At 35.2% G+C, this 26,136-nt stretch overlaps 1 protein-coding gene across 2 annotated transcripts in view; it reads right to left on the bottom strand.

The window, feature by feature from the left end:
* Positions 1–26,136, bottom strand: part of DAAM (disheveled-associated activator of morphogenesis-like protein) — a 256,447-nt gene that overhangs the window by 208,673 nt on the left and 21,638 nt on the right. Inside the window, exon 1 of one of the 2 annotated variants that reach the window (XM_074183215.1) lies at positions 17,938–18,107. The exons of the other annotated variant lie outside the window; for it this stretch is intronic. The gene's annotated coding sequence lies outside the window, so the exon portion shown is untranslated. Of the gene's footprint in view, positions 1–17,937; positions 18,108–26,136 lie in introns of those variants that run through there. 2 annotated transcript variants of the gene reach the window in all.

Raw genomic sequence — 26,136 nt, 5'->3', positions numbered from 1 at the left:
CCACGAAAAATGGCCGAAACCTGAATCCAGATCCATTATAAGCCAACCACGATATGAAATTATCATTTTCAGTTTTTCCAAAATATCTACAGAAATTTATATTTTCACTCTCTCTTTCAACAACTCATATCTTCAAATCTGAATGGTTTCGCACCTATGTTCATCGAATTTTTTATAATAGAATCACCGAAATTAATGACCGTACATGAAAAACTCTATTTTCTCTATGTTGTTTCTTCAATCCGACGGTAGGCGGTTGATAAGTATAAGTAGCTTATTCTCATTCCTTCTTTCATTCAATCGGCCGCTATGTGAATGTTGGTTCGATCCCAACTAGTGCACAATCCATGTGAATCACGTATTACTCGATCCGTATGAGAAATATCACGTTAAAAGATGAGATGTCGCACAAGTTTCGACTTCTGAGGGTTGTCATTCATAGGGGGATACCGCTGGTTAACGAAAAAACACCTTTTTTCAAATAGGTTATTCTCAGGAGTTTTCAGCTAGTGATATAATGTGTATAAAGAGAATTTGTCTTGTGGTACACTCAACACTTTTCTGGTCAATTCCATTTACAGCGTAATGAAAAACTATCTCTAGAAAGTGTGTCTATATGTATATCTACACACCCGCATGGCACAGTTTTGTGGAATCGTGTCGAAATTAACAAGTGAATTCAAACTCAGTTTTCATATTTTGGCTATCTTTCCTAGGCGATTAGTGACGTTAAACTGAAATTAACAATTATTCATTGATTGAATTATATAAATTTTCTTTTCTATATAAAAAAGTTTTTCGAATTCTGTAGAAAGTTATGAGAAAATATTTAAAACTCGAAAAGATCACTAGAAAACCAGATTTACTTTTTTGGCGATTACAGACGATTATTATGTAGCAAGTTTTCATACATCTTTGTATAACGGTTTGATTATTTCTAGAATTGTTAATAGTATAAGTATGTAAGTCAGTACTCCTTGAAATACTGTTTCAATACACATTTTGCTCGTACTCTCGTCCAACCAGATTCTCCGAAGTTCTTGAAAAAAATAGAGACATCTGAAGAAAGTTTTACATAGAATTGTTTTCAGGTAACATTTTATATAAAACTTGTCAGATATCGAACTACTTGATTAATCACTTCTGATCTCCGATGGTAAAGATAATTTAGCGATGACCAAAAGTTAATACCTTCATCAAATCAGAATGACATCAATTTCCTTCAGGATGTGCGACTTATGGAACCCATCGAAGTACGTCACGGCAGAATTATACAGGGACGGACTCATAACTTCGAATTTAACTTTTCCATATGACAAAAAGAGGTAAATATTTGTCGCACGTTAATTTTAATTATATCTAATATTTCTTTTCAGTTGATAATGTTTCTTTACTTAACAATACCAGCTATATCTGAAAATCTAAAAGGTATTTTCTTGTATTACTCTATTCAGTGTATCTACTCTCTTAAAATTGATGTGTATTAGATTAGGTTAGATCAGGTCCAAAGTGGCACCTTTTCACACTCGACCAAATAAATCCAGCTTCTTAACGAAGCTGATTAGTTTGTATGGTGTATAGTCTTTCAGATTAGATGGTAAGAGTGCGACGTTGCCGAACTCTGAAAACCTGATTCGGTCTCCAGCGGGACAGGCACTAAATATGTACTCTGCTATTTCATTTTCCAACAAAGACGACACACACTGTCTTTCGACACTCCGAGTCCCTGCATATGATGATTCAAATGACAGTGACCTGTAGGAGGGACTGTTAGACATCGTAGTTCACCAGCAACTGTTTGGTATCAAGTTTCGAAGGGTGAATAAAGGCCTTGGAGGGAGCCAATCCTGGAAGATTCTGCCAGAATCTTCTTACATCTTCTTGCCATCCAAGTGTTCAATCTTCCTTTGGCAAAGCCTGAAGCAATGCCAATGACAGGTTTTGTTCCGATGAAGCTGCTTGCAGCACCCTCCTTCGCAAGGGAGTCAGCATCCTCATTGCCTTCCAGGCCAGTATGGCCAGGAGTCCAGACCAGAGACAATCTGTCTTCCTATCGAGGAGAGTCGTTTTTGGCTACCAATTTAGACGCTACTCGGTAGGAATCAAGAGCTTCCAACGCCATTTGACTGTCTGAGAATATTTTCATTAACTTGTGTATGAGGTTGGATTTTTCCAATCTCTCCGCATAGAATTCAATAGCGTATCCAGTCATCTCCACTCGGAAACAGTACTTCCGGTGTCCAGTAGTTTCAATGTCAACCAACATTCAGTTGCGATCTGCAATGAATTTATTTGTGCAATTGGCAATGTGCACAAGTCTGTATGCAGTCCATCTTGAAGTGTATTACTTTTAGACACAAACTACCGTTTCATAAATATATATTTTATGAAGTTACTTATTAGAAAATCGAAAACAAATTTTTTTGGAGCCTCATTTCTATTTCGAAGAAGTATACACATTTAATACAGCGCTAATTTAAAGAAAACGTGTTTGGAATAAAGCTTTGTCAAAACTTGTACCTACATTGCGTTGAGTCTTATTCTGCACCAGTGAATAATCATGCAACTGAAACGCATATGGAGTGAGAATTTAATTTAGGAGATATAACCCCACTTTAGCATTTATTTGGAAATGAAATTGAAATTTGACAGATAATGCGAGTCATATGACCGAATTCTTGGGTTATTTTTCGTCAAAGATTGATGTCAAAGTCAAATTTCGAATGAGACTATAATCGAAAAAAATCCATATGATGCGGATTTTACTAGTTACACTATATAGTGATTGGTAAGCTATTTGGACGGATACGATATTATTCCTTATCGAATGAATTATTTGTTAGTTGCCTCAATTTTCATGAACATTGAAATTTTTTACAAAATTTAAATTATTATATAAGAAGTTATCACAAAATTGAAACTGTCGCGCAAGAAAAAAATTAAGCGGCCTGAAAACTCGATTCAATACATTCCTTGAAGAAAGGTTGCATTAGTTTTATTTTACGTAGTGAATTATTTTGAGGATTATCCCGATTGAAAATTTGTATCTTTCGAAGTATGTTTACTTTTCCAAAAGACTTATAAAAAGTATTTCATAAACAAGATTTGTAGATGCAAGTTGCTGATAAATAGACTCAACAAATGTTTTCAGTTTGCATCACGTAATGGAAAAACTTTTTCAAAACTTTTCAAAAACATGCGGAGATGGATGCGAAATTTCAATTACAACCCTGGTCATTAGGTAGATAAGTATTTACCTATTTCAATATTGAAACCGATAATTGTGAACTTTTGTGAATTTCATCAAAGATCATTATTATTACTTACTAGGAGTTTTGTTTTTCATTAGTTCGGACTTCCATTGTCTACTATATAAAATGATTTGAAATCCTTGAAACAACTAAAAAAAGAAGTGAAGTGAAATGAAATCATAGTGAAATAAAATACAAGTAAAAATTATTATTATTTCATTTCAGGTTTATTTTGGTTAATATAATTATTATTTTTTTAATTCTTCTTTTTTTTAGTTGTTTCAGGGATTTCAAATCATTTTATATAGTAGACAATGGAAGTCCGAACTAGTGAAATTCATCATGAAACATTGTCAATCACCTTCAAACAAACGTTAGGAGTTTTGTGAAATGAAAGAATAAACTTTTAATTATGAGATGTCGACGGATCTTGCTTTATATACCCGTATCAACGAGTGGCTCCAACCACACAAAATATACTTCAAATAATCCAAAAAAATTCTGGAATATTCCACAGCATTCGAGACTGTTCTGGAATACTCTTGAATGCTCTGGACTATTCTAGAACTTTCTAGAGGGCAAAACTTCCAACCCTCATACCTTCAAAAGCAGGCTCTTCAGGTAAAAGCGGCAATGTTATTCCGAGAAAGAAGAGCCACTAAACCATACAACTCCCTTGATTGTTCCATAGTGATCTGGAATGTTCCTGAATTTTCCGAAAGGCTCCAGACTATTCCCTCCACAATAATATTTCTGAATATTCTGACATGTTCTTGAACGTTGTGGAATGCTTTCGAATACTCTCAAATGTTCTGAAATGTTGAAACGAAAACCTTCTTCATTGACAAGCTGATGTGAAACTATGACTATGACTGTATGTACGAAAAAATCGGCATAATTTCAATAGAAGTAAGTCAGACCCTGTCATTCTAATCTAATCAAATTTGTATTCCAGCTGAACGGGTCAGATACTGATGGTGAATATGAAGGAGGAACTCTCACTCGAGCGTGACTAAACGATTGAGTGACATCAATAATGTAAGAATGTTCATTAGATCTCATTAAAGGGTTCTCCCAGTTCTATTGTTTGTAAATTCTCATAATTTAATGAAAATATCGATAAACGATGACTGCAATTGATCACAGCCTTGCTCATGCCTATTTAAAGTTTTTTACAAGTAGTGGTGAAAAAATAATAAAGAAGAAATATGATGGAATTGGCCAATATTTGGTGAAAATCATCAAGGTACCTAATCAAGTAATTTCGTTGAGTGTTGTGGTTTTGAATATTGTTTAGTGAAAATCCACAATGACTTTTGAATGGGACAAGGTCCGATAAAGTTTACGAAAAACGGCATTATTTTAAAAACCATTCAAGGAAAACGAATTGAAAAATAATTTTTTTTAGAAAAAATCTTTTATAATATCATCATGCTCTGTTAGAAATAGAATCGAAACTATCAATGGATCATATCACGAATATAAATGATAAAAAAGCTTGTGAGATTGACCTTTTTTAAAGACAAAACACAAGCACTATAGGAAAATCCTTAAGGCGCTCTCAGATCGGTGCCTGTGCGAAAGTAGAGATTCACATTGGATTTGAATCGCTCGAGATTAACTCCATTTGAAAGAACCTTCTCAGGAAGTTTATTCCACATAAACGCAGTCCTCCAGATGAAAGAGTTCTTAAACAGTGAAGTTCGAAGTGTACTGAGTTGAACCTCAAAACGATGAGCAGCCTCAGTCCGTATTTCTGATATAAACCGCTCTAGGTGGAATTAAATGAGCCAAGTCACTTGATCACTTCCCCTGAAAGTATCTATGAAAGTATCCTCGATATTCCAGGCTATCAAAGTTGCAAGTGATGTTCACGTCTCCAATCAGGAGGATGGCTTTTTTCAGGAGGGATTCCGGAAACTTCAGGGTATGTTTAGGGGCAGAGCTCCGTGCATAAGAACAATACTCCAAAGAAGGTCTGATCTGAGCTTCATAAAGCCTTAAAAGTTTTCTAGTTCGGAACAGTGTTTCAAGCTTTTGAGAAGCAGCCTTTGCAATTCCAGCGACATGATCGTGCCAAGACATCTTAGCCTCCATTTCAACCCCCAACAAACTTATCGAAGCAGAAAGCGGAATTATCTGACCTGACCTTATTATATCCAGTTCAGAGACATTTATCTTCTTGAAGAAAAACGATGCTTGGGTTTTTGTGGCATTGAATTGAACCTGGTTACTTTCAATCCAATTCGAAATCACTTCTAGATCCTTATCAAGATATGCAACCTCCTGCTGCCGGTGAAAATGTGCATCCGTAGCCGATGTCCAGGAATTCAAATGGAATAACGAGACATGTGTGCTGTCGTCAACAAAGCAATATATTGGATTCTTGGTTTCTTCCAATAAGTCGTTGATATACAATAAAAATAGGGTTCCCTGGGGAACACCAGCGTTAATGGTGAAAGTTTTGAGAGATATCCATCGACGGCCACTTGCACTTGCAGGGAATGTTCTTTCAGGATACTGAAGAGCCATATGCAAAAATGATCCAACAAGCCATATAGCATCGAAATGCTATTTTTTGTTTTGACCAATAAACCCTCATGCCACACACTGTTAAAGACCTTAGAAATATCAAGCGCAATAGCTCTTGATTCTCCATGTTTCTGCAAATATGGATGACATGAGATTAAAGGTCGCCAGTTGATCACTGTTTCCGAAAGTCATATAAATGATCGCTCAAGATGTTGGAGCCTTCCAAATATTTGAGGATATGGTGGAGACTTTCTCTATGATTTTTGATATCACTAATAGCAAAGAGACGGGTGTATAGTTATTTGGAAGTTTTTTATTGCCCTTTTTAGGAATAGGATGAACGCAAAAAATCTTCCAACAAAAAGGAAAAACCTCTTTCCTGTTAGACAAGTTGATAAGTCTGCAAAATATAGGTACGAGTTCATTTACGCACGATGAAGGGCACTTGACAGTTCGCCAAGACGCTGTCGAGAAGTAATTTCCAGCATTGTGAATTCTAGTGTGGGAATTGTGGGTGGCGCCTTTCCCAGAAAATTGACTGTAGAGTGGGATGCAAATGTTCAGCTAGTATATATGCTTCTTCTATGGCATTCATTGTGACAAACTGGAACGAGTTTTGAATGAAAGTTCTTCTGAAACTATGACCCTCGTATTCACTGCTTATCTTCTGATTCATAAAATAACTTTCAATTACTCAGAAACGATTAGTCCGGCTCCCAAAAATAAACCAGTGTTAGATAAATAATTGAATTCCTTTCATCCTTTCATTCCTTTCATAGAGTTCTCTCTGCGGTAAATGACGTCACACTACTGTTTAATTTATAAAAGTACAAAAAATGACGCTTTTCATTTTTAATTTTGTCCGAAATTGATATGAAGAACGGTTCAAAAGTTAGGAGTGGGGAATTCACGTTCGCAGTGTTCACAAGTATGAAGTTCCTCAACTAATTTCTTTTTTAAAAGAGAAGCCAACTGAATTGGTTTCGAATTTCAGACCCACGCTATATCATCTGAAATATTTCCCATGGGTGGGTTGAAGTTCATTCCAGCATTAATTAATTTACTTATTGCTGTGAAACAATTTTGAAATTAGATGTATCTACAAAAACTGTGTCCCAAAAATTTCATTTTGGGGTATGTTTTTTCAATTAGCACCTGAACTCGACCTTGCATTTTCACCGCAATTACGAAAAACCCTGTATTCTGTATTACCAAGCTCACTCAATTAATCAATAATCGTTCATTAGTAAGTAGTATTACGAGTACCGCATTGAAATTACTTCTTTTCAAGAGACGTGTTGAACACATTATGAAATGGTCTCAATAGATGTTTTGTATTGGAGGCCGATGACTTTTAAGAAGTGCTCTTCAGGTATTTTTACTGTTCAAATATTAGACCATTAATGTAATAAAAACAATGAACACATTGGAGACCTTTTTTGACACTGGACCGAACAAATTGTTCCTTTAGATTTTAGATGATTTGATTTATAGCCAGTCTTCAAGTATGCCCTCTGATTATATATGAAAAGTTTTCTTTCCTTATACGAGGAATTGGGCAAATTTCGGATGTGCGATTGGTTACCTCGTTCACGGGCAGATGGGGCGATAACAAACATGTTTTTTGTTGTTCGCCTCAGCCTAGTTCGAGGAATGATACTCTGAAGGAATTCGATTTTCAATTATCGTGAATCATAGACTTTATGTTGATGATAGGCACCGACGAGTGGCCAAACAGCCCGTAACTGGTCTGCAAATGTGTTCCAATATTTGAAAATCTATTGCGGCAGTTGCATCGCCAACAGCATATGCAGGAATAACTTCAGTGAAGAATCCTGCACTGAAACCTATCGGATATAACCCAACGCCCTTCGTGGTATTAGCCAGGGAAGTAGTTGTTTTATGATAGATCTCAGTCCATTAACCTACTGTGTAGGGAGTTGAGACTGGCATGAACAAATTGTTCCTTTAGATGATATGACCGTTTAAGGAATCAACCACAATAAATATATCGGCGAAAATATTTCATCTACTCCAGATCATAATATAACAGGTGGTCTATTATTATGAATGATCTCTATTATTTTGAAAAGAGATATTGCTATAAGTTAGGTTTTATTGCGACTGTTCTTGATCTATTTTTATCCTTCATTGAAGTTCATTTCAATGTTCGATATACTTTTACTAAATGTAAGATGATGTTTGACAAACTGATAGAATATAACAGAAACATATTAAAAAAAGGAATTGTTGATGTGGACCGGACCAAAAATTCTTTGAATTGTATCATATATCGATCCATTCAAAACCGAGAAAATCTATTTTCATTTCAATTTCATTTCAGATTGACCAATTTGACCATTTGAAATACAGGGTGTTTATTAAACATGCAGCAAAAGTTCAAGGGACTATTTCTTGGACTATTCTAAGAATATTTTGTCCTTTGATGATTTGTGATACTGCGCTTTTTTTTCGAAGATACGGAGCAGAAAAGATTTTGACAATAACAATTCATTACCAAAAATTACATGTAATGTTTTTTGGGAAAGAAAGTTTTTGGCTTTTTACTACTCCATCTGATACAAAAAAAGGGATGAGAGAATCTTCCAAAGAAAGGAAGGAAGTAATCAATTTGAAAATAAGTAACTCTATACATGGATGTGTAGATCTGCAAAGCATTTTCTATAATGTTATCCAATTTGGTACTGAAGAGCCTTAGGGCAAGTGTCTTAGGGCGAAACAACGGTGTATACCAGTACAAATGTTTGAAATACAAACTGAGTAGAGAAAAGTATCTTCTGTATAATTCAGTGTTCATATAGAATTATTTGTTTCGAAAGAATTTTTTTCTTTCGTGTAATTCAATGTTTATATGAAAGTAGCTGTTCCAGGAGGACTTTCTTTCAGTTTGTGTCTGGAAGTTAATTCTTTGCATGATCTACATATCCATGTATAGAGTAACTTATTTTCAAATTGATTACTTCCTTCCTTTCTTTGGAAGATTCTCTCATCCTTTTTTTTTGTATCAGATGGAGTAGTAGAAAGCCAAAAAATTTCTTTCCCAAAAATCGATCACTCCCAAAAATATAAACCCTTCAATTCTACATGTAATGTTTTTTGATCTACAAGAACTGTTGAAAACGACTACCATTTGCTCGGATGTAGAAATCAAATCTTCTCCTCATCGACTCCCGATTTTTTTAAAAACACCAGTATCGGTTTTAATCGCGTTACATCCAGCAATTATCTGATTTCTCAAATCTTTCACATCTTCCACTATAATCGGAATGTTGTTGATAGGTACCAACGGAATTGTTAGATTTTTTATTACTTGGTAGGTCCAGTGTAACAGGCTATACTTTTATTTTGGCTACGTTAATAATTTTAAAATTACCAAAATTGTTATTGTCGAAATTTTTTTCGCTCCGTATCTTCGAAACAAAGCGCCTTATCAAAAATCATCAAAGGACAAAATATCCTTAGAATAGTCGAAGGAATAGTCCCTCAATTCTGCCGCATGTTTAATAAACACCCTGTGAAACAATTGTCTACAATTATTCAAAGAAACACATATAATTTTTTCGAAATTATCAAAATAAAGATTGACAGTCCTTTGCGACTAATAACGATCATTGAGAATACCCCGTCACCTCAGTTTACAGATATTCTATTCAAGCTAATTATCATTCTCGGAATGAAGACTTCATTCTCGCATAAATAATTCTTAATTCATCTTTTTGTGATCAGAAATATGCAACAAGATGTCCATGTGTTAGTACCAAAAAAGTCAAGGCAAAGAGTACCAGCTGTTTCTCACAATGTTATTTCTCGTGCTCATAGCTTTTTATTTCATCTGCACACTATTTAGGAGAAGGAACATGGTATTACATTTATAGACGGTATGAATCTCAGTATGCTGCACGGCGAAAAAATCAATACATGAAGAAGGTCTTGTTAACTGATGTATTTAACGGTAATTTCATCTCCAGGGAAATGTCACGATTTTCACCATATTTGTAGAAAATGAGCTCTTGGGCTTTTTGTTGCACACTCTAGGAGGGTTGCTCAAGTAGGTCTGTTTAAACACGTCGTTCAAGAAAATCGAAAAAGAAGAAGCAGACGAAACAAGCCAAGAATAACATCCTTGTTCGGCAAAGATTTCGACTTCTTTTTCTTGTCTAGCTGCAGAAGTAAAGAAGAAACAGGGCGATCCATTTCGCTCCATAGTCATTTGTTTCAAGACATCTTGCCCATCTATCGATGGGCAGGTTCTCCTTGCGTCCAGCAACTCCTATTTCCGAACCTCTATACTCATATATACTGAATCAATTGTGTAGGGCACTCGTGAGTATGGAATAATAATAATGATAATAATGATAATATCCAGATCCAGATCACTCTGTCAAGATGGTTGTTCTGATTATTGGAGTCCTTGGTGGAATGATGTCCTCTCTCTCTCGAATCTTAAAATCATACCGGCTTGCCGCACTAAGGCAGAAATCTTAGCCGCACAGATGCAGAAGGCTGTCATTCTTGGCTCACTGCGCTTGCTCAGGGCACATGATTCTCGGACCCAATGATCACTTACCCCACGGTGTGGGGAGTGTTACCGATTTGCAATTATTTACTCTACAATTATGAAAGCTTTTTGAATTTTTGAGCTGTAGAGTTTAACAATATTGATTGAATGATGGATTGAACTCTGATTGAATCACTTTTTTAGTGTCCCAAGTTAAAATATCATAAGAGTATATGCAAGTGTCAATTTTAATTTCTAGGTTTTTCTTGTAGAATCTTTACTCATCACTCAAAGTTTTGCTGAAACATAATTAAAAATGTAGTTTTCATCAAATAAATCAAGCTAAAATTTTTTTGAGTTAAAGGTAATACCAATTTCAAACAGTTTTTTCTTATGCATGGCTTAGGCATGGCTAATGAATGGATCATAATTTTCCGAACATCTAGTTGTATGATCATTATTTATCTACAGTTGTCAGATGGGCAAATACCAGATGGGCAGGAAAGTTCGTAGATTAACATACAGATGGCGCTACTAGTATTGAATCCGTATAATTTTTGGTTGAAACTTACCTTCAAAAGAAACGTGTACAAATTTTACAATTTTCTGACTAGTAGGTAGTATGTGGGACCGTGGGATAGAACACTTTGAGCAAACAGCTTGGCTAGATAAACTTTATTTGAGCACCGTGAAAAATCCAAATTTAGGCATCGAAATGTGACAAAAAATGAAACATGCCGCATAATTATCAGAATCAATACGATCGTCATCTGAGAGTATGTGGTGAACCGACTCCAAAGCGTGCAAAAACACAGCAGTCGGCTGGCAAAGTTATGGTATCATTATTTTGGGATGCCATTGGTATAATATTCAACGACTACCTTGAAAAAAGAAAAATCATCCACAGCGACTATTGAATAGCGTTATTTAACCGTTTGAAGGACGAACTCATGGAAAAACGGACCCATTCATATTGAATAATAAAATCAAATTTTATAAAATAAAAATTGTATTCAATACGACAGAGATGTGGAAAAGTGAAAACAGCTGATCTAATGAATAATAGAATTTATGACGAGTTCTTACCTTTTAACGTGTGATTCCTAACACGGTTGCAGAATCATCCCAGCTTCAACCAGATAAATTCTCTCGAGAAAAATATCTGGTCGAGGCAGGAATCAAACCCACGGTCTTCCGATCGTGAGTCGGGCGCACTACCACTGCGGCCAATTCCAGATTTTCGTTAAATAATATTTTCAGACAACTAGGAGAACTAGAAAACCCAAAAAACTTTTTTTCTTTGATTTTTTCAATTTGGGTTACTACTTTCAGTTGTTCTGGAGTCATACTATATCTCTGAGCATGATTTTTTTGAAGAGAAGTCAATTAGTATTTTATAGATTAGTTCTGGTGTTTTTTCTATCGTAGAACAATGACATCTCAACAGGCCTCACATGTAGGTATTGCCTGTAACATTATGTTGACCTTCAGACTGCAGGAATTTCTTTTTGGAAATATTCGAACTCAATTTATTGTAATTTAGTCAGAATTTTATTTCATGTAGACCATTATCTGCTGACTATAATGTATCATATCAAACATTGCTTGATAGAAAAAGGCTATATAGCATATTATGTGTCCAATGAAATTACATATGACAGTTGTGCTGTTGACATGAACGGGAAATATTATTGGTCCAGCCCCATTACCAATTTTGATTCCTTGCGTTCTATTTCTGAGTAGTTTTTCAATAACTCTAATACTATTCTTCTTTACCATAGCGGTCAAGTTGTCTGTACAATATAAACTAATACAAATTACTTCATAAATTCCCCTTCACATCGTTGTTTAAAAAGTTAAAAGTCTGAAGTCTCTTTGACCACCTTCATAAGCAAACTTTGAAAAACTATTTAATACTTTGGTTATAACTAACAATCGAAACGTCGTGAATTAACTCGGCTTGGGATCTCTTAACTTTTTATTTTTTATTTTTTGTTCAATTGTTCTATCTTTACTTGTATTTTATTCCACTATCCAAACTAATGAAATTCTAAATAAAACTACATGTTGCACGGAATCAAATGCATTCTATAAGTCTTAAAAAGTTGCTGAAAACTTTGATGAACTATCGAGTAACCATCTGATTGTTGAGGACTAATTTACTTTTTTTAGGTATTTCATATTTGTAGAAACACTTTTTGATTATAGCAAGATTCTGTAGGGATTTTTCCCATTAGTTAACACGGCATGTTCAAAACACGATGATCTGAGTCGAGAGATTTTCAATATCTTTCCCCCTAAAGGGAAGCCACATTTGTCAGACGTCGTACGAAACGAAGTGTTTATTCAGGGATGAAACAGCGCCTGAGGTTTTCGATTTCACGTCGTGATATCGATTGATTGAATCGTATCGTACGGATGCAGGATTGGGGTGGAAACCTTCCTTCCTATCACTAATGTTGAGGGTTATCGGTATTGATAATGTCCGCTTGCGGCTATAGACGTGTAACCATGGGTGTGCAATTAACGTTAATCGTTGGGGCATGTGTTTTGAAGAATTTGAAACCTGATAAAACATTCATTATATATTCATCGATTCAGTAAGATTACGAAAAAAAAATTGCCTAACGGTTGTCACAAGTTCTGTCGGAATTCAAAGGGATAATTTCAATAAAACAATAAATGCTTGATTTTGTTCAATCTGACAAATCTACTATACAAGGTTGGGCAGCCCATACAACATGGCCCTTGTAAACCAAACCATTAATTTTTTCCGAAATTTCTGAATTCCATTATATGTGTATTGATTGAGGCTGCAAAAGAAAATGATTTTAGAGTCTACAGGGTGACTCAAAAAAGTGTGACATATGGAAGTTGTGTTTTTTAAATGGAACACCCTGTATTTGGTTAATTTTTTGAATAGGTCGGGAAAAATAATTTGATTTCATAACAGGTACTATGTACCTAACTATAACCGTTCTCTAGTTATTGTTTTTTTATGAAAATGCTAGGTACAGTAATTGTACCTATCATTTCATACAATGATTATTGTACCTAGCATTTTCCTTTCGGAAAACGTTCATTTCATTAGTAACTTGTCGTATTCAATAATTTTGTTCCTCAAAAGAGTGCTAACAAATTATATAGATATATAGAAACGTTTTAAAGGATAAAATTTGCCTTCGTTTTCCACCTATCTAATTTTTTTCACAGACCGAATCACAAGCACTACAGGAAAATTATTGAGGCGCTCCAAGAAACGATGAGTAGTCACAGTCCATCGTGTATTTCTGATATGTACGGCTCTTGGTAGAATCAAATATGCCAAGTCACTTGAACACCTCCCGTGAAAGTATCTATAAAAGAGAGATAAATCTCCAACCTTTCTTCGATATTCCAGACTATCAAGGTTGCAAGTGATGTTTGTGTCTTCAAGAAGGCGAATGACTCTTCTCTGAATAGAATTCAACATACTCAAGGTATGCTTAAGGGCGAAGCTCCATACATGAGAAAAATACTCCAAAGCATCAAAAGTTACTGAGACGTGTACAGTTCTCTGGTTCAGAACAGTGTTCCAAACTTTTGAAAAGCAGCCTTTGCAATTCCAGCGACACGATTGTGCTAAGGCATATTGGTGTCCATTTCAATTCTCAACAATTTTATCGAAGCAGAAAGCGGAATTGTCTGCTCTGACTTTATTATATCCGGTTCGGATATAATTATATCCGGTTCGGATATAATAATGTCAGAGTTTTGATGAAAACCGATGCCAGGGTTTTTGTGGCATCGAATTCAAACGAAATCACCTCTAGATCCTCATAGATGTGCAACATCCTGCTGTCGCTAAAGATGTACAACCGCAGCCGATGTCCTGGAATCCAAATGGAATGACGAGACAAGTGTGCTGTCGTCAGCAAAGCAATATATTGGATTCTTGGTTTTCCAATAAGTCCTTGATACACAATAAAAAGAGGATAGGAGACAATATGGTTCCCTAGGGAACACCAGTGTTGATTGTAAAAGTGTTCGAGAATGCCATACACAAAAATGACCTGACAAGCCATAGTATCGAATTTTAGTCAGCCATGCCATACACGGTCAAATACCTTAGAAATATCAAACGCAACAGCTTTTGACTATTTCGCCACTATCCGTATCTTTTTTCAAGACTGGTAGCTAGGTATGATCTATGAGTATTTCTAAGAAGCTTTTTGAAATACTTTTTTTTCCAAATATTAGAATATACCCTGATTCTTTGGACTTCCTCTTAAAGCGGAATTTATTGGCAATCATTCAAATTATGTTCTTACAATATTGATCCTTGTTGATTGTCTATTTTTTATGTAATCTCTATGTTCATTCTCATGCACTATTGATAGTGATAGTTCAACCAATAAAACTTTCAGCACAGGAATAAACACAATTATCAATTTTTAGTTTTTCAAATTGTGTAAGGTGAAACTGCTTAAAACAAGTCAATAAAAAAACTAATTGATCTTTCAGACTACAAACCCTAAATGCGACAGACTTCCCCTTCACTGGCTACCCGTAGAATTCTGTACACGCCACTGTCATAACCGGCTGTTGCGGATAACAACTAAAGGAAAAAATATAAATACCAAAGTAGCATATTCATTGCAGAGATCAAATTACTACTGGAAGCCGAGCAGCTCTACGGAAGTCTTTCAATATTTCTGCATGTTTCAGTTCATTTATCCCATTATAGCAGAACGGTATCTCGAATGACACTTCGTTCAGTGCAACTTTCGATGTCTTATACGTTTTCGCACACAAAAAAATCCTTGCAGTGATAAATATATAATATTGCTGTTGGCTGATGGGCAAATTATCATAATGACATCACTATAATCAAATTTATGGTTAATCAAGTAAATGGAGGTAAGCAATAGACGTACTGCAATATTCAGTTCAATCATTTCCAGCTGCTAAAATGTTTTAAAAGACGGACGAACGGTTTTGAAAAGAAAAGGGAAATTTGAGAAATGTAATACAGAGTTAATTTTTGTACAAGTTATCCCTTACTGTTCAAAAATCGCCTTGACTGCACTCTTTATAATCGTTTCGAAATGGACGAACAGTCTAAGTTTTTCCTGTAATAGAAGTGTTTGTTACTAGTAGATATCGCAGAGCAAAAAGTTGAAGCCACTATCACTTATTTGTCTAAAAAATTGATGAATATTATTGGAGTTTTCTCCCAACACCAAACCGTTATTTTAACACCTCGACACGTGTTTCGATCTTCAAGTGAGCATCTTCAAGAGGAAGATGTCTCCGAAGCGGATATAATAATGTCAGGACAAACAATTCCGCTTTCTGCTTCGATAAGTTTGTTGAGAATTGAAATGAACACCAATATGCCTTGTCACAATCATGTCTCTGGAATTACAAAGGCTGCTTCTCAAAAGCTTGGGAGACTGTTCCCGTGTTAGGAATCACACGTTAAAAGGTAAGACCTCGTTAATCCTTAGCTCGCACAAGTTTCGATTTCTGAGAGTTGTCGTTCGTAGGAGTTGACGGAAAAACAGATTTTAAACTGTTCTGAACTGAGTGTATGTTCATAAAGATGTTAGGATACACATAACATAATGGTTGATAATTAATATTAATAAATAATAAAATAAGTCTGTATGAATCAATATTATTATGATTCGTAATAAAATCTACCAGTATGAATGAACCAGATAATTTTACTAAACAGTGCATTTCTTTAATGTCCTCCCCTTTTATTTCTTGAACGGGTCAAAAGTGAAATTAACAGATGAAACTTTCAAGATGGCGACTGGGCGCCATTGAATGGAAAGAGGGATCTTGTGACAAATCTTTCATATATCACGAATATTTCATAATCCTAGAATATGAAGTCAATATCTTCACCTGCTACAAAATGGCGGAACATTTAATAACTTCCTGAAGACAAAAACATTAATATCATTATTTCTAGAAATATCCTTTTTTATCTGCCATACGGCAATTCCAACAACCCGATAAGGTTTGTTGAGTTATTTTTTGTTTATAAAAATGACAAAAATGTCAATACGACATTTGGAGAGACACCAACCCGTGAGGGTTGGTTGGGAAACCATATTGTAGGACCTCTATTTATTGATCAAAATGCAACAGGGGAACTGTATTTGAATATGCTGGAAACTATTGGTGACCCTCTCATCACTGAAATCGTCGAAGCGAATCCTAATGAATTCGATATGGATATTGTATTCCAACAAGATGAAGCATCACCACATTACTCCAGACAACTAAGAAACTATTTGGATACTATTTTCCCGGTCGTTGGATTGGCCGTCGAGGTCCTACAGAATGGCTAACCCGCTCGCCAGATTTGACACCTTTGGACTTTTTATATGGGGTTATTTGAAGCAAAAGGTGTACGAAAGTGAACCTGCTTCAATATTGGATATACGGCAGAGAATAATAAATATTTTTGGTGATATTGACGTTACTGTGTTTAAAAATGTTCGGCGTGAAATATCGTTCATATGTCAAGAAGTTCAAGGCAACCATTTCGATCATCTTCTGAACTGACTCCAAGCTTTTTACCTCATATTATGTAGTTAAATGTCAATGTATTCAGGCAATTATTAAAAGTTCAGCCATTTTGTAGTAGGGTTGTGGAGCATTTGTCAGGAGCTTTAAAAAGATGTGTCACAAAACCCCCGTTTCCATTTAATTTTTTTCCCAGATGGCGCCCAGTGGCCATCTTGAAAGTTTCATCTGTCAATTTCACTTCAAAATAAAGTATTCATGCATTAATTTCATTATTCCAAATTTCAATTTTTTGAGTTGACCCGTTCAAGAAATAAATGTGGGGAGGACATTAAAGAAATGTACTGTATGTAACTTATTGTAGATATAGTCAACTGTTTGATTGATTTCATGATACACAAATACAAACTCAAGAAGAGCAACAAAAGAAAGATGAAGAACCAGAGAGAATAACAGGAAAAAATAGCAAAATGAATTTTGTCACGATATTTTAAGAAAATTTTTAGTATATCGCCGTAAAGAGTACCTTTTTTATTTTTTCTTACAAAGGAAAATATAATTTTTGTTTCTGATATACTCTGAAGGTGAAAATTTTGAAGCTCTATAAGTTTAAATGGTTCTTGACCTACAGTTTTTAAAAATTTTACTGCAGGGCATTCAGACAATGTCTCATTTTTATTTGAAATAATGATTTATTGGTATCAAGTAATTCACTTTGGTGAATTATAAATCCTGCATGCTCAAGAATTTGTAACAATATAATAATTTCGTTCCCAAGATAAATGTATTTCTCACCTTCGATGGAACGTGACAAATTATTTTCCGTAAAAGTAATTTGGCCATTTTCGGTGAATTGTTTTCTTTAATTGGTAGGGTTACATATTTCTTGTTTTCGAGATTCAGAGTAAGGTCCATTTAACTAAACGAGCTTTTATTACTTTAACGTTTTTCTTCTCTTTTCTATGCTTCCTTTCAAGTAAAAGCATGACAGAGAATTATTAAGAGATATAATTTGTTGATAGTGTCGAATCACTGGTCTTCTTTTTTCTCAATTTATACCATCGCTATACCATCTCAAGATTAACCAGAAAATTATTGAATATACCCACCTACCTTAAAAGTGTCGCTCCACTGGCTTTATCCAAATTAAAAAGAAAAAATCACAAAAACACTCAAAATAACTTCTCACAAAAACACAAAATAAAAACGTCAAACAACTCGCACATTATCGGAACTGATAGGTCGCGTCAAACTTAGTCGATTGTCACATGTCTCACGACTGTATCCACACATACAGGACTAGTGGATGATGCGAGTTCAAATCGTTCCTCTTATTTTAAGGTTCTGGTTGAAACATCTGTGCATGACTCGCGTACCATAAACAGAGCGTCGTGTAATTCACGTTTTAGTGGTCTTAGCGCAGTGCAAGTCGTACAGCCCTCTGGATTCATTAGTTTCACGGTCGCTCTGCCACCCTCCAGTAGCGCCGTAAGGGTTGGTCGTAAGGAAACGAGTAATGGGGATTGGCGAAGGGTGGCTGCTTCAACGAATTTATTTCATTACCTGGAGGATGAACCCCTTTCGGGAATGGTTACTGGAAAGACCATTGATAAAGGTCAAAATTTGTCGGAGTGACTGTCAGAAATCTAGAATGTTAAAAATTTACTAATATACAGGGTATATTAACAAGGAAAAACTGCCAGGGAAGTAATTTTTCGGAAAAATTTGGTCAAGTTTGTGGAAAATAAACGTTTCTGACTTTCTACATCTCCATCATCGTACAAAAAATGTGTGAAATATCCTATTAAGTTTTCTTCACAAACTGGAAGAAAAAGATGTTTCATCCTTTTTTGTGTGAAGATGGAGAATCAGAAAGCCCCTTTCAATGTATGTCAAGTTTAAATTGAAAAGAAGGTATTGTTTAGCAGATATTAATTTTTAGGAAAAACATTTTCAGCTTCCTACTTCTTTCTCAATCTTCATGCAAAAGAAGAAAGCCAAAACCTATTTTCTCCTCATTGAGATGGAATTCAAAATGGTATTGATGAGAAAACATTGAAAAGTGTTTTCGTCCAGGAACTTCGGGTATTATCAGAATGAAATAGTGGCATCCAATAATCCCACAAAAACGTCTTGACGGGTGACACATAGTATAAAACACTCTTCTATAACTATGACTGATATTTCCTTAATACATGAAAGTGAGGTTGTGAATGATGCTCAGAGAATATCCTGCCTTTTTAATGATTTTTTCATCACTACCCCAATGAAGATAATTGGGGAGATTAAAAATAATAACCCATCCAATAATCACATCAATCATCTTACTAATGTTTATAACTCTATATTTCTTGAGCCTTTTACAGATAATGAACTGTTATCTCTCCTAATCAATAAACTCAAGAATAAAAGTTCTTCTGGACGCGATGGAATCCCAATGTTCTTGATCAGAACAAGTTTGCAGTACATTATGTATCATTTGACTTACTCAGTCAATCTGTCCTTTAGTACAGGAGTGTTTTCCGAAAAATTGAATATCGGCAAAGTAGTACCTATCCACAAAAAATCGGATCGCTATCTTTTAGATAACTATAGGCCCTCACTGTTCCATCTAGTTTCTCAAAAATATTTGAATATGCATACCTACATCGCTACATTGTTTCGGTGAATCATAGATCTGAAAATAGTCATTATAAATGTATTTCAAATACTCAAGTTTCAACCATTGGAATACCTCAAGGATCAGTGTTGGGACGGTTATTATTTATATTATACTGTAATGATGCAGGGGCCGCGGTTGCTGAGAATACGTGCGTTATGTATGCAGATGACACATCACTTCTAATTTCGGACAAAGACGACACAATTTTGAAAGAAAATTGTAACACCGTGTCAAATCATTTGGTTTCATGGGGTGCCGCCAACTCACTTCATTTCAACTCTCGAAAAACGTTAGTACGGTTTCATCACAGGAAAAAAATCTGTTCAAATCTAGAAATTAAAATCAATGAGAATGAAAACACACTTTCTTTATCCGATGAATGTGAATTTTTGGGTCTCACGCTAGATAATTGTCTGAACTGGAAGAGTCATTGTAATAAACTGATATTGAAACTAAGTTCTGTTTCGTATCTGATACGAAATCTCAAGCCGATATTAACCACTGAACAGTTAGTAAATTATTACTATGCACATATAGAATCTAGAATCAGATATGGCATTTGAGTTTGGGGAAACTCTTCATTGGCTCCAAATATATTTATTGTCCATAAAAAGATAATACGGATTTTAGCAGTCTTTAATCAGAGAACATCCTGCAGAGATTTATACAAACAAGGTGAATGAATACACACATTTTTCAAATGTGTGTATTCATTCACCTTTCATCGCATTTCATCTTACCATAATGTAAATACAAGAAAGTGCAATGATTTTTACATAAATCCCGTCGAATATAATATAACGCCTAACTCACTTTCTTACTTGGGGCTAAAACTTGATAACAAAGTGCCCGACACATTAAAAACTACTGATAGAATTCAGGTTTTAAAAACCACCCTTAGAAGGCGCACTACCACCGCGGCCAATTTCGCGGGTTCGATTCCCGCCTCGACCAGATATTTTTCTCGAGAGAATTTATCTGGATGAAGCTGGGATGATTCTGCAACCATGTTAGGAACCACACGTTAAAAGGTAAGACCTACTTAATCCTTAGCTCGCACAAGTTTCTCAACTTCTGAGAGTTGTCGTTCGTATGGGGGCGACAGCTGAGTAATGAAAAAACAGATTTTAAACAGATTTTTAAACAGATACCATAGATGAATTTCTCAATCTTCCGTAATTTCATTTCTCCATCACATTCATTTGATGAATCTTTCATGTAAGTTTGGTTTGATTTTACTCTATATGTACAAAATGCAATTTGACCTATCCTATAACTTTGTAAGTTATATAGGATCAATATAGTGATTTGATTTGTACACCATAGTACACCATAAAGATAAGGATGAGGATGATGAATTTTCTTATGTAAAGTGTGAGTAAAATTTTATATCGATGTTATATTTGGTGACTCTTCCATATTATCCATATATTACGTTGTGTAGTGTTCCTGCAAAGAATTAAATAACAAGAGAATAGGAAAAAGCGATTTGTGTGTAATTCAAAGCTCATATGTTTGAAAGTAGTCGTTTAACTTTCAGTTTGTATTGAAAAAAAATTCTGTTCATTTTATTTAGGACTTTCTTTCAATTCATTGTTCACATGTTTGAAAGTAGCTAAGATGGGATTTTTTTTCAGGTTATATCTGAGAAAAAAAGTTGATTATATATACAAATATTTGTGTGATCATTGCTTTCTTCCTTCGGAAGTATAGTTATTTTGTATAAAGATAGAAAAGTGAAAAATAGTTCAAAGAACTTGTGTCAAATGACTAACCCTTCAACTCGAATCTTGCTGTAACGTGTAGGAGCACCATCTTTTTGAAATGCCCTTTACTCTTCAATGTATACAGGATAATTTTTTATGATATTATAAGTACGAGCTTCTACATGTCACTTGAGAATGAACTGAGTTATAAGTAAAATTTCTAAGGAGAAAAATAAGATCTAGTAGCGAATTTTGAAAAATACCAACCCAACTTTTATATGGTTTTATGTGTGTACCGTATGAATAAAGCTCGAGCTTACTATAAAAAGTGTGGAGATTGAAAGTATACAGGGTGTTCCTGGAGTTCCTCTTTTCCTCTCGGGAATGTATAGATGGGGTCAAAATATCACCAGTACTGCATATAACTTTTTTTCCTAAAAGTCTTCGTAACCAAGTTACGGGCCCTCGAAGTTACAAAATGAAAAATGTTTTTCTTTGATAACTTTTCAAGTGAATATTCAAAATCATCCAAATTTTGGTAATTGACTAAACAAATGAATTCCGTCGATGAGCTTTCATGCAGGAGTCAGTTGTTTTGCTACAAAGTCAGGAACGGACTACCCCCGATGGTCCACACCCCAAAACTTTGAAATGACAGATATTTTTCAATATTTTTCAACAAAATAAGGTTACTTGGACAATTTTATGAATAAAAGTACTCGTGTGGAAAGTCGATCGGAGCAACGAGTCTTGATAAAAATGTAGTTCTACTCGACGACATCAAACCCGCTCGTCCACCATTATTTGAAATGAATAATTATCAAAGCAGAAATAATAATGATAACGTTAATTCAACAACATTTATAACAGGAATAATACAAAGTATGCTAAAATGAAGTCGTAAACAAAAAGTACAGTACCTATATGGAAGTTTAAGTCACAATTGTGATAGCAGATATTTTTTCAAAAGAAATATCAAGTTCTGTAGATTCGTGGTGTTTTTAAACTAACAAGCTACTCTACTATGAAATATCGAATTTATTCCATATTTTGTATGTACATAATACGTGTGGAATAATCACGTTTCGTGTTGATCAGTTATCTGAATCTCATGAAACTCAACATTCGAATGTTTCAAATTCTTCTTCACAGCTAAACTGTTGAGGAGTTTCACTGATAATTATAATTTTATAAGAGAAATTCTTTAACACAAATCTAAATTTAGCTGAAAAAACGCACATCGGAAAAAATATTTACTATACTAATAAAAAGCAAACGAATGAACTACAAAAACGGCTGCACATGATCAGGTGAAAAATATCCAGGGAATAATTATGTTCCATTTCTTTCACAGATGTTGACAAAACAACCTTTTAGAAAGTTTTGATAAAAAATGAGAAACTGGAATGCGATTTTGTTTTGTTGAGTGGTGCGTTATCATATGACTATCATTGTATTGTCAATATTCTATAGGATATTTTGAATTTTTTTGATATGGCCGAACAGTTTACATTCAATGAATATGCAGATATGCATGTATTTTATGGACGAGCATTTTGTAATGCTGCAGAAGCTCGTCGTCTGTATTCCGAGCATTTTCCCAATCGAACGGTACCGTCAAGAGAAACATTCGAGCGTGTCGATCGCAGCTTGAGGGAGACAGGTATGTAATAATTGATAATTAATTTGAGCACTTTGTTTTATTTCGATATTATTGTAGGTACAATTTTGCCAAAACGAGGTGGTGAGGGCGCTCCTAGGACTGTACGTACCGTTGTATTGGAGGAAAATATTTTGGAAGCCGTCGCTGATGGTCGGTCGGTAGCCAAGCGGTTCGGCGTGGGTGATTTGTTCACTCACTCGAATTGACTGCCGTGTTGGTCGGTGGTTCAAACCCTAGTCTGAACAATCGATCTTCACTTGCTATCGTCCAACCCTTGTTAGGAATCACACGTTAAAAGGTAAGACCTCGTTAATCCTTAGCTCGCACAAGTTTCGACTTCTGAGGGTTGTCGTTCGTATGGGTGCGACAGCTGGTTAACGGAAAAACAGATTTTGAACAGATTTTTGATGATCCTTCAATGAGCATCAGAAATTTATCAGAACAGTTCCATACATCCAAGTCCACTATTCATAGAATAATTAGGGAACAACTGCTCCACCCATTTCACATCCAGAAGGTACATGCCATGACACCTCAAGATTTTCCAGCACGACTGGAATATGCCAATTGGTTCATGGATAGGCAAAGAGAGGATATGACTTTTATTAATCGAGTTTTATCCACTGATGAAGCAGGTTTCAGTAGAGATGGAGTTATCAACTCTCATAATCTCTATATATGGGCCGAAGAAAATCCCCATGGGATATTGCAAACCAAACACCAACGGAAATTCAACGTGAATGTTTGGGCTGGTATCATAGGAAACCATCTTATAGGACCATTCGTTCTACAGGACCGATTGAATGGAGAACGTTATTTGGAGTTCATTCAGAACGATTTGAATGGACTTTTGGAACATGTTCCATTGCAAACCCGAAGAGATATGTGGTTTATGCATGATGGCGCTCCTCCTCATTTTAGTTTGATTGTGCGTGACCATCTGAACCATATTTTCCACAATAGATGGATTGGTAGAGGTGGGCCATATTCATGGCCATCGCGGTCTCCGGATTTAAATCCATTGGATTTCTTTCTGTGGGGGCATCTAAAAAGCCTTGTTTACGCTACACCTATTCACACAAGAGATGCATTGTTGAATAGAATAACATTACATTGTGAAGCCATACGAAACGACCCTGGAATGCTATTTCAAGTACAGAGAGGGTGTCTTCGCAGACTAAGAAAATGTATAGAGAGAGAAGGTGGTCATATCGAGCAGTTTCTGTAGCGGATTTTTCATTTCTGTTTGCTCTTGAGGCTCTTGAGTTTCGTTAGTTAAACGTGTTTGCATTATAAAAATTCGTTATGAACATTTTACCTATCATTTCCATTTTCCTTAAAAACTAATATTTTCCAATAATGGTAGACATCTCAGGATAAATGTTGTTGAATTAACGTTATCATTATTATTTCTGCTTTGATAATTATTCATTTCAAATAATGGTGGACGAGCGGGTTTGATGTCGTCGAGTGAAACTACATTTTTATCAAGACTCGTTGCTCCGATCGACTTTCCACACGAGTACTTTTATTCATAAAATTGTCCAAGTAACCTTAATTTGTTGAAAAATATTGAAAAATATCTGTCATTTCAAAGTTTTGGGGTGTGGACCATCGGGGGTAGTCCGTTCCTGACTTTGTAGCAAAACAACTGACTCCTGCATGAAAGCTCATCGAAGGAATTCATTTGTTTAGTCAATTACCAAAATTTGGATGATTTTGAATATTCACTTGAAAAGTTATCAAAGAAAAACATTTTTCATTTTGTAACTTCGAGGGCCCGTAACTTGGTTACGAAGACTTTTAGGAAAAAAAGTTATATGAAGTACTGGTGATATTTTGACCCCGTCTATACATTCACGAGAGGAAAAGAGGAAGTCCAGGGACACCCTGTATACTTGTCAGAAAATACACATTGAATAAGAAATTACATGTATGATCTATGCATGAAGTTTCATTTTGAATTGGATTGCTTCCTTCTCATGAAGATTTCTCCCAAAAATGCCCCTTTCAATTTAAATAAGACTATATTTTTTCAATATCCACCTAGTACTTGTACGACTCTCGCCGATCGCAGTGATCAGTTTTCTTGTTCATATTATACCTACAACATATTTCATTATTGTTCCAATACCGATACCTGCTAAATACTCCTTGAGGTCGCAGAGGTAAAGCCTTACATGTATATTATTGTTTTCGAATACAGCGCACTCACTATGGCTGATAATTAATCAGCTGAACATATATTTTATTCACAAAAATCATTTTTGAGGAGCACTTCTGCAATTCAGGTGGCAAAATCAATTTATTTTGGGATTATTATCAATGAGAGCCAAAGTGTTATACTTGCAACTCAAAAAATGTTAACGATAGAAGGAATGGTATCAAATCGACCGCCGTGTTGGTCGCTAGTTCAAGCCCCAGTCTGAACGATCGATTTTTCACTTGCTATCGTCCAACCCGTGTTAGGAATGACACGTTAAAAGGTAAGACCTTGTTAGTCCTTAGCTCGCACAAGTTTTGACTTCTGAGGGTTTTCGTAGGGGTGCGACAACTGGTTAATGGAAAAACAGATTTTAAACAGATTTTTTTAAACAGAAACATCCACCATTGAAATCAGTTCAACTGGGTCTAATCAAGAAAAAATTTAAGTGGTTTCAGGTAAGGATATGCCGAAAAGGTCACCTGAAATGTGGTTTCATGTTTCGAAAATCAAAATTAGTATAGTAATAATGAAAAGATATTTCTATGTGGAATGTGGAATAAATCCAAAATAAGCACTTTTTCCAAATACTCCTCTGGCCGCGTATTTCGCCAACCAAGTTGACGTCTTCAGGAGATAAAGAAAACTAATTAGCGCGTTTCACAGCACGTTATTGTCTCCTAAAGACGCCAACTTGGTTGATGAAACGCACCTCGAAAAGAATATTTCAGTTCTGGCTCTTGGAAAAAGTGCTTGTTTCAATTTCAAAAACCCTTATTATTCCAAATAATTTTCACTTCCAATAGTAAACCGTAAAAAACTACTGTTTGAAGTGACATGTGTACAAATTCTTCAAGTTCTTGAATTCACCAATGAGTTCTCCGATGAATTCATGTATTGGTTCAAACACCAAATCGTTATTTTCAACACCTCGACACGTGTTTCAATCACCAAGTGATCATTTTCAAGAGGGAGATTAAATTGATATAAGCTGAATATCTTTCACAGCTTTTTAGAAACCAAATTTCTGCTTGTATTAGCCCAATTTTTGTTGAGTACAAACGATACAGATTCAGTT

Source organism: Leptinotarsa decemlineata, unplaced genomic scaffold (assembly GCF_025532065.1).
Source record: "Leptinotarsa decemlineata unplaced genomic scaffold, Ldec_3_MD MMD2_tig00026336_RagTag_RagTag, whole genome shotgun sequence".
Taxonomy (NCBI): Eukaryota; Metazoa; Arthropoda; class Insecta; order Coleoptera; family Chrysomelidae; genus Leptinotarsa; species Leptinotarsa decemlineata.
Note: the sequence above shows the minus strand (reverse complement) of the source record. Positions and strands in the feature narration are given on the sequence as shown.